Source organism: Electrophorus electricus, unplaced genomic scaffold (assembly GCF_041902795.1).
Source record: "Electrophorus electricus isolate QZ-2024a unplaced genomic scaffold, ASM4190279v1 Scaffold122, whole genome shotgun sequence".
Taxonomy (NCBI): Eukaryota; Metazoa; Chordata; class Actinopteri; order Gymnotiformes; family Gymnotidae; genus Electrophorus; species Electrophorus electricus.
In genome coordinates this window covers 67,501-75,000 of record NW_027658404.1, presented here as the reverse complement: position 1 = coordinate 75,000, position 7,500 = coordinate 67,501, and the positions used below count along the sequence as shown (strand labels likewise).

General features: G+C 57.9%; 2 non-coding genes across 2 annotated transcripts; both read right to left on the bottom strand.

Annotated features, from left to right (window-relative positions):
- Positions 1–104: 104 nt before the first annotated feature.
- On the bottom strand, positions 105–258 carry LOC145654131 (5.8S ribosomal RNA). Its single transcript, XR_014120362.1, has one exon. It is a non-coding gene; the product is annotated as a 5.8S ribosomal RNA (ribosomal RNA).
- An 882-nt stretch (positions 259–1,140) lies between these two features.
- On the bottom strand, positions 1,141–2,979 carry LOC145654111 (18S ribosomal RNA). The gene has a single exon (XR_014120342.1). It is a non-coding gene; the product is annotated as an 18S ribosomal RNA (ribosomal RNA).
- Positions 2,980–7,500: the final 4,521 nt, after the last annotated feature.

The following is a 7,500-nucleotide window of genomic DNA, read 5'->3' as shown; positions in this document are numbered from 1 at the left end:
GAACCGTCTGCTTTTAGGAAGACGGAGGCCAGGGGGCACCCCCCCACCTACGAACCTCCAACCGCGGTCCCGCCTGAGAAGGCAGGTCCGACAGATAGGAATAGCGACCCTCAGACAGGCGTAGCCCCGGGATGGACCCGGGGCCGCAATGTGCGTTCGAAATGTCGATGATCAATGTGTCCTGCAATTCACATTAGTTCTCGCAGCTGGCTGCGTTCTTCATCGACGCACGAGCCAAGTGATCCACCGCTAAGAGTTGTACTCTTTTATTTCAGGCTCAGTTTAGGTCTTTCACCACGACTACAAAGACAGGTTTAAAAGGTTTCACCAACCGGTCAGGCGCCCCCGTCTGCGAGTGTTGAAACGGGCGCGGGGTTGCGCTTTGCCCACACGCCCCACGTGGCAGACGAGTCAGTCTTTGAACCGCGGCCCTCCGCGCCCGCCCCGTCCGACCCCTCGAAAGGGGTGGAACTCACGTAGCGTGGGCCAAGCCCTAGGTACCTGCCGGGGGTCCCCCTGAGACTCCTTTCTGAGAGAGAGAAGCAGGGGAACCGGCTGCGCCACCCACCACCACCACGCCCCAGGACGCCGGTGGGCGGACGAACACAGGAAGGGCCATGGCCTGCCCCACGAGGAGCAGCGCTCGCAACCCCCCCCGGAAAGTCCGCTCGTCAGCGAGCAAGGGGACGGGGATGAATGACAAGGACAACAAAATAGGAAAACCCCTCGCGGTGGACGGAGGCAGCGGCCGTGCGAGCGAGAGGGAGGGCGCGGGACGGACCCGTACGACCCGCTCGACTCGCAGGCGCTTCTCCTGCCGGCAAGGTGAGGGGAAACCGGCCTTCGCCCGACGAGCGGGGACGCCGAGTTTTTTGAACGACGCGTCTCTCGCGCTGGAACCCAGAGAATACCGGGGCCTGCGGGGGGGGGGTGCTGAAGGACGACGCGGAGGAAGAGGCGGAGGACGAGGAAGGGGTGGGAGGGACTAGGCTCCTCCTTTATGCCTTCTGTCCAGCCTGACCTGCAAGCGACCACGTGTAACAGCAACCCCGAAGACCCTTTCGACCCTGGGCCCCGACGCGGGGGGACGGCGAAGTCGAGGGGGTCGGGAGAGGAGGCACGCCGGACAGCGTTACCCGTTAATGATCCTTTCGCAGGTTCACCTACGAAAACCTTGTTACGACTTTTACTTCCTCTAGATAGTCAAGTTTGATCGACTTCTCGGCGCTCCGCCAAGGCCCGCGAGGAGCCCCGGCGGGGCCGATCCGAGGACCTCACTAAACCATCCGATCGGTAGTAGCGACGGGCGGTGTGTACAAAGGGCAGGGACTTAATCAACGCGAGCTTATGACCCGCGCTTACTGGGAATTCCTCGTTCATGGGGAATAATTGCAATCCCCAGTCCCCATCACGAATGGGGTTCAGCGGATTACCCGCACCTCTCGGTGTAGGGTAGGCACACGCTGATCCAACCATTGTGGCGCGCGTGCAGCCCCGGACATCTAAGGGCATCACAGACCTGTTATTGCTCCATCTCGCGTGGCTGAACGCCACTTGTCCCTCTAAGAAGTTTGACGCCGACCGCGGAGGGCCGCGTAACTATTTAGCATGCCGGAGTCTCGTTCGTTATCGGAATTAACCAGACAAATCGCTCCACCAACTAAGAACGGCCATGCACCACCACCCACAGAATCGAGAAAGAGCTATCAATCTGTCAATCCTTTCCGTGTCCGGGCCGGGTGAGGTTTCCCGTGTTGAGTCAAATTAAGCCGCAGGCTCCACTCCTGGTGGTGCCCTTCCGTCAATTCCTTTAAGTTTCAGCTTTGCAACCATACTCCCCCCGGAACCCACAGACTCGTGGTTTCCCTCACGCTGCCCGGCGGGTCATGGGAATAACGCCGCCGGATCGCGGGTCGGCATAGTTTACGGTCGGAACTACGACGGTATCTGATCGTCTTCGAACCTCCGACTTTCGTTCTTGATTAATGAAAACATTCTTGGCAAATGCTTTCGCTTTCGTCCGTCTTGCGCCGGTCCAAGAATTTCACCTCTAGCGGCGCAATACGAATGCCCCCGGCCGTCCCTCTTAATCATGGCCCTGGTTCAGGAAACCCACAAAATAGAACCGGAGTCCTATTCCATTATTCCTAGCTCAGGTATTCAGGCGAGAAGCGGGCCCGCTTTGAACACTCTAATTTTTTCAAAGTAAACGCTCCGAGCCCCGTCCGGACACCCAGCCAAGGGCATCCGGGGGGCACCGGGAGACAGGGTCTGAGACAGGCGGTGGCACGCCTCGCGGCGGACCGCCAGCCCACTCCCGACATCCAACTACGAGCTTTTTAACTGCAGCAACTTTAATATACGCTATTGGAGCTGGAATTACCGCGGCTGCTGGCACCAGACTTGCCCTCCAATGGGTCCTCACCCATGGGTTTAGGATACGCTCATTCCGATTACAGGGCCTCGAAAGAGACCTGTATCGTTATTTTTCGTCACTACCTCCCCGTGTCGGGAATGGGTAATTTGCGCGCCTGCTGCCTTCCTTGGATGTGGTAGCCGTTTCTCAGGCTCCCTCTCCGGAATCGAACCCTGATTCCCCGTTACCCGTGGTCACCATGGTAGCCGACTATGGTACCATCGAAAGTTGATAGGGCAGACATTCGAATGAGACGTCGCCGCCGCGGAGGGCGCGCGATCGGCCCGAGGTTATCTAGAGTCACCAAAGCGGCCGGGGGGCCCGAGCCCCCCGGATGGGTTTTGGGTCTGATAAATGCACGCATCCCCCGAAGGGTCAGCGCTCGTTTGCATGTATTAGCTCTAGAATTACCACAGTTATCCGAGTAACGTGTGGAGCGATCAAAGGAACCATAACTGATTTAATGAGCCATTCGCAGTTTCACTGTACCGGCCGTGTGCACTTAGACCTGCATGGCTTAATCTTTGAGACAAGCATATGTTACTGGCAGGATCAACCAGGTAGTTTGCACCGTGGTCTGGGATGAACCACGAGTGACATCCGCCTCCCCTTCCGGGGGCTAGGAAGCAGCGGGTTGTAAGTGCGTGCGCCGTCAGGTCCAGACGCCATACAGGGCTACCCAGGACAGCTTCCGCGGCCAGTGTAAACGTGCTCGCGCACCGCCCTCTGGCCTTCGGACGCCGACCTCTCACCTTGATGCAAAGCTGTCCCATCCGGTCATGCCCGCACCGTACCCCGTCCACCTCCTCCGGAGGTGCGGACGGCCGACTCCAGGTGCTTTCGGCGTTCCCTCTCTTCACGCCGTTTTGATTTTCGTGGGCCGCTGGTGGGGGGACAAGGGAAAGACCTCGTCGAATTCCCTCCCCCCTAGCCTCGCTCAACCTACGTTTCGTGATGTAACCAAGAAGAGTGATTCGTGGGCCCAGGTAGGTTTGAAGAGGAGGCCAACAAAGCAGGGCACTCCCTTCCTCCCAAACCACAGACACCAGTATAGGACAACTGAGTAGACAGACTGGCCGTCTGAGTCTCCCCCAGAGAGTTCTGGGATGGGTTACAAATAACCCCCACCCCCCATCAGAGGCTTGACCCGCTAGAACCAGGGAGGATCTGTCAAAACCGCTCTCCACATCAGAAGTTCTGGATCAGCCGGGGCTGGTCGGCAGACGTCCACCTAAGGCCGTGGCCTAACCCCGTGTGGGGGGATAGCGCTCGCACCCGTACACGTGGACACCCGCTCGTCAAATGGCTGGCTCCTCACTTACCGTAGGGGGAATGGTTTGCCTACCCCTGGCGGGTCTGGTACTCCACTCTACCAAACAAGGAAGCAACACACCAATAGACCCCTGCAACACCGGGCAGCTTTGGGCAGTGTCACTACACTCCTCCTTGTTCTTCACGTTCCTTCCGTGGTGATTTTTTTTTTTTTTTCGTGGCCATTGCCGTGCATGGCTTCCCCATCGCTTTGCATGCTCTCCATTGCCTCGTGCTGCTTCACCATTGGTCTCACCTGGAGACCGAAGCCGCTCTCCCAGTAACCCGATGGTACCTGGCCAGAAAACCCCGTGCCCGATTTCATCTAGGACAAGGGCCAAACCACAGACCGTGCCCGTCCAGGGTCAACCCCTGGTCGGACAGGCCTGGTGGGTCGATACCATGGATGTGGCAGGCCGACGAGAATCCACTGGTACATTTACAAACACGCCCACCCTGGTGGCATGGCTGTACGACCCATCGTCGAAGCACGCTGCGGCGGACTGAGCCATTGGATCCAGTTGCCTGGGCGTACACTCAGCCCAACAGACGCACTCGGGTCGGGGAGAGCAAAGCAGACTGTGTGCCTGGATGTGCCCACTTCCATAGGGGAATCGGCATGATGGTTCACTTAACCCGAGGAGGGCTCCCCTCGCGGGATAAGCACCCCCCTCGGGGGATGGGGGGGGGGGGGGGGCATCCAGAGCACACCACTTTCCGGTAGGGGACAGGCGTTTGATCATGTGTCCGAGGGAGAGCTCCCCTTGCCGGCCGAACACCCCTCGGACTCCCCTTGGGCTTCCAGAGAACGCCACTGGATGAATTTAGTGCTTGGACCCCATTGATTCTCTTTGCTCTCCCATATACCCGACGGGACCTATTTGCAAAACCCCGTGCCAACCAGACCTCCAGGAAGGGGGCTGGCGGCTAACCATGCCCAGCAGGGTGCACCCTGGTCGGACACTTTGGGAGGGTCGAGAGCCTGGAAGTGCCACCCGGGGGAGTAATTCTGATTTCCGTTTTAATGCACTCAGGGACAGCCCGAGGACCTCTGTAGTGCACCTGAGGCGGACTGAGCCGTCGGGTCCAGGGGTCTGGAGTTCGGAACCTCCAGGGTTCACCTGGCTGTTCTCTTAGCCCGGCAGGGTGCACCCTGGTCGGACACTTTGGGAGGGTCGAGAGCCTGGATGTGCCACCCCGACGAGTAATGAGTTTTCCCTTCGTATCTCTTCCGGACCAGGTCCGATTCGCACGAAACTCGCTGGGCATGGCCAGGAGCGCCCCCTGCTGCCCACGCCACCGTCCCCGCGCTTCTACTCCCGAGGGCCGAGGAGACAGCGAAGCGTGGGTCGGGTCGCCTGCTTCCAGGGTCTCCCTGGTACTCTCCAGTCTCCCGAGTCCATCGGGTCCGACCTCGTATTTTTAGCCCAGACGGGGAATGAGAAAGGGGCCCCCGACCGCCCGAGGGCGGGCGCTCGCTTCTCAGCCTAGGAACGTCCGATTCCCACGAAACTTTTACGCCAGACGTTCCTGGCAGCGAGCGCGTTCAAAGGTGACCCGCGCTGCTTCTCTCCTCCCAAGGGCCGAAGAGATATTCGTCTTCAAACCCGACCGGCCCTGTGTTTGCCGCCCCGGCGGTTTTAAAAAATCATAGCGTAAAAACGGTGGGTGCGCTTCGCCTGCCGCTTGGACAGCGTTAAACGGCAGCCCCGGCTCTTTCCAAAGGGCCCTCAACCGACTTTCTGCTCCCAAGGAGCCCAGAGATATGAAACCGAAAAATCAAAACCCCGTGCCAACCAGACCTCCAGGAAGGGGGCTGGCGGCTAACCATGCCCGGCAGGGTGCACCCTGGTCGGACGCTTTGGGAGGGTCGAGAGCCTGGATGTGCCACCCCGACGAGTAATGAGTTTTCCCTTCGTATCTCTTCCGGACCAGGTCCGATTCGCACGAAACTCGCTGGGCATGGCCAGGAGCGCCCCCTGCTGCCCACGCCACCGTCCCCGCGCTTCTACTCCCGAGGGCCGAGGAGACAGCGAAGCGTGGGTCGGGTCGCCTGCTTCCAGGGTCTCCCTGGTACTCTCCAGTCTCCCGAGTCCATCGGGTCCGACCTCGTATTTTTAGCCCAGACGGGGAATGAGAAAGGGGCCCCCGACCGCCCGAGGGCGGGCGCTCGCTTCTCAGCCTAGGAACGTCCGATTCCCACGAAACTTTTACGCCAGACGTTCCTGGCAGCGAGCGCGTTCAAAGGTGACCCGCGCTGCTTCTCTCCTCCCAAGGGCCGAAGAGATATTCGTCTTCAAACCCGACCGGCCCTGTGTTTGCCGCCCCGGCGGTTTTAAAAAATCATAGCGTAAAAACGGTGGGTGCGCTTCGCCTGCCGCTTGGACAGCGTTAAACGGCAGCCCCGGCTCTTTCCAAAGGGCCCTCAACCGACTTTCTGCTCCCAAGGAGCCCAGAGATATGAAACCGATAAATCAAAACCCCGTGCCAACCAGACCTCCAGGAAGGGGGCTGGCGGCTAACCATGCCCGGCAGGGTGCACCCTGGTCGGACGCTTTGGGAGGGTCGAGAGCCTGGATGTGCCACCCCGACGAGTAATGAGTTTTCCCTTCGTATCTCTTCCGGACCAGGTCCGATTCGCACGAAACTCGCTGGGCATGGCCAGGAGCGCCCCCTGCTGCCCAGGCCTGGCTCTGGGCCTGGGCACACTTCATTCACTTTGTACCTTTAAATCATACTACTACTACTACTACTACCACCAGAATTCCAGGGCCAAGAGGTCACACAGTCATACACAGCAAAGTAGCTCTGGGCCTGGGCACACTTCAAGAAGTTTGTCCCTTTATATAAGCCTAGAAATAGACTTCCAGGCCCAAGAGTTCAAACACATTCATGCCCAGCAAAGTAGCTCTGGGCCTGGGCACACTTCAATCACTTTGTGCCTTTAAATCATACTACTACTACCAGACTTCCAGGCCCAAGAGGTCAAACACAGTCATGCCCAGCAAAGTAGCTCTGGGCCTGGGCACACTTCATTCACTTTGTGCCTTTAAATCATACTACTACTACCACCAGAATTCCAGGGCCAAGAGGTCACACAGTCATACACAGCAAAGTAGCTCTGGGCCTGGGCACACTTCAAGAAGTTTGACCCTTTATATAAGCCTAGAAATAGACTTCCAGAGCCAAGAGGTCAAACACAGTCATGCACAGCAAAGTAGCTCTGGGCCTGGGCACACTTCAAGCACTTTGTGCCTTTAAATCATACTACTACTACTACTACTACTACTACTACTACTACTACCAGACTTCCAGGCCCAAGAGTTCAAACACATTCATGCCCAGCAAAGTAGCTCTGGGCCTGGGCACACTTCATTCACTTTGTGCCTTTAAATCATACTACTACTACCACCAGACTTCCAGGGCCAAGAGGTCAACCACAGTCATGCACAGCAAAGTAGCTCTGGGCCTGGGCACACTTCAAGATGTTTGACCCTTTATATAAGCCTAGAAATAGACTTCCAGGCCCAAGAGTTCAAACACATTCATGCCCAGCAAAGTAGCTCTGGGCCTGGGCACACTTCAATCACTTTGTGCCTTTAAATCATACTACTACTACCACCAGACTTCCAGGCCCAAGAGGTCAAACACAGTCATGCCCAGCAAAGTAGCTCTGGGCCTGGGCACACTTCAATCACTTTGTGCCTTTAAATCATACTACTACTACCAGACTTCCAGGCCCAAGAGTTCAAACACATTCATGCCCAGCAAAG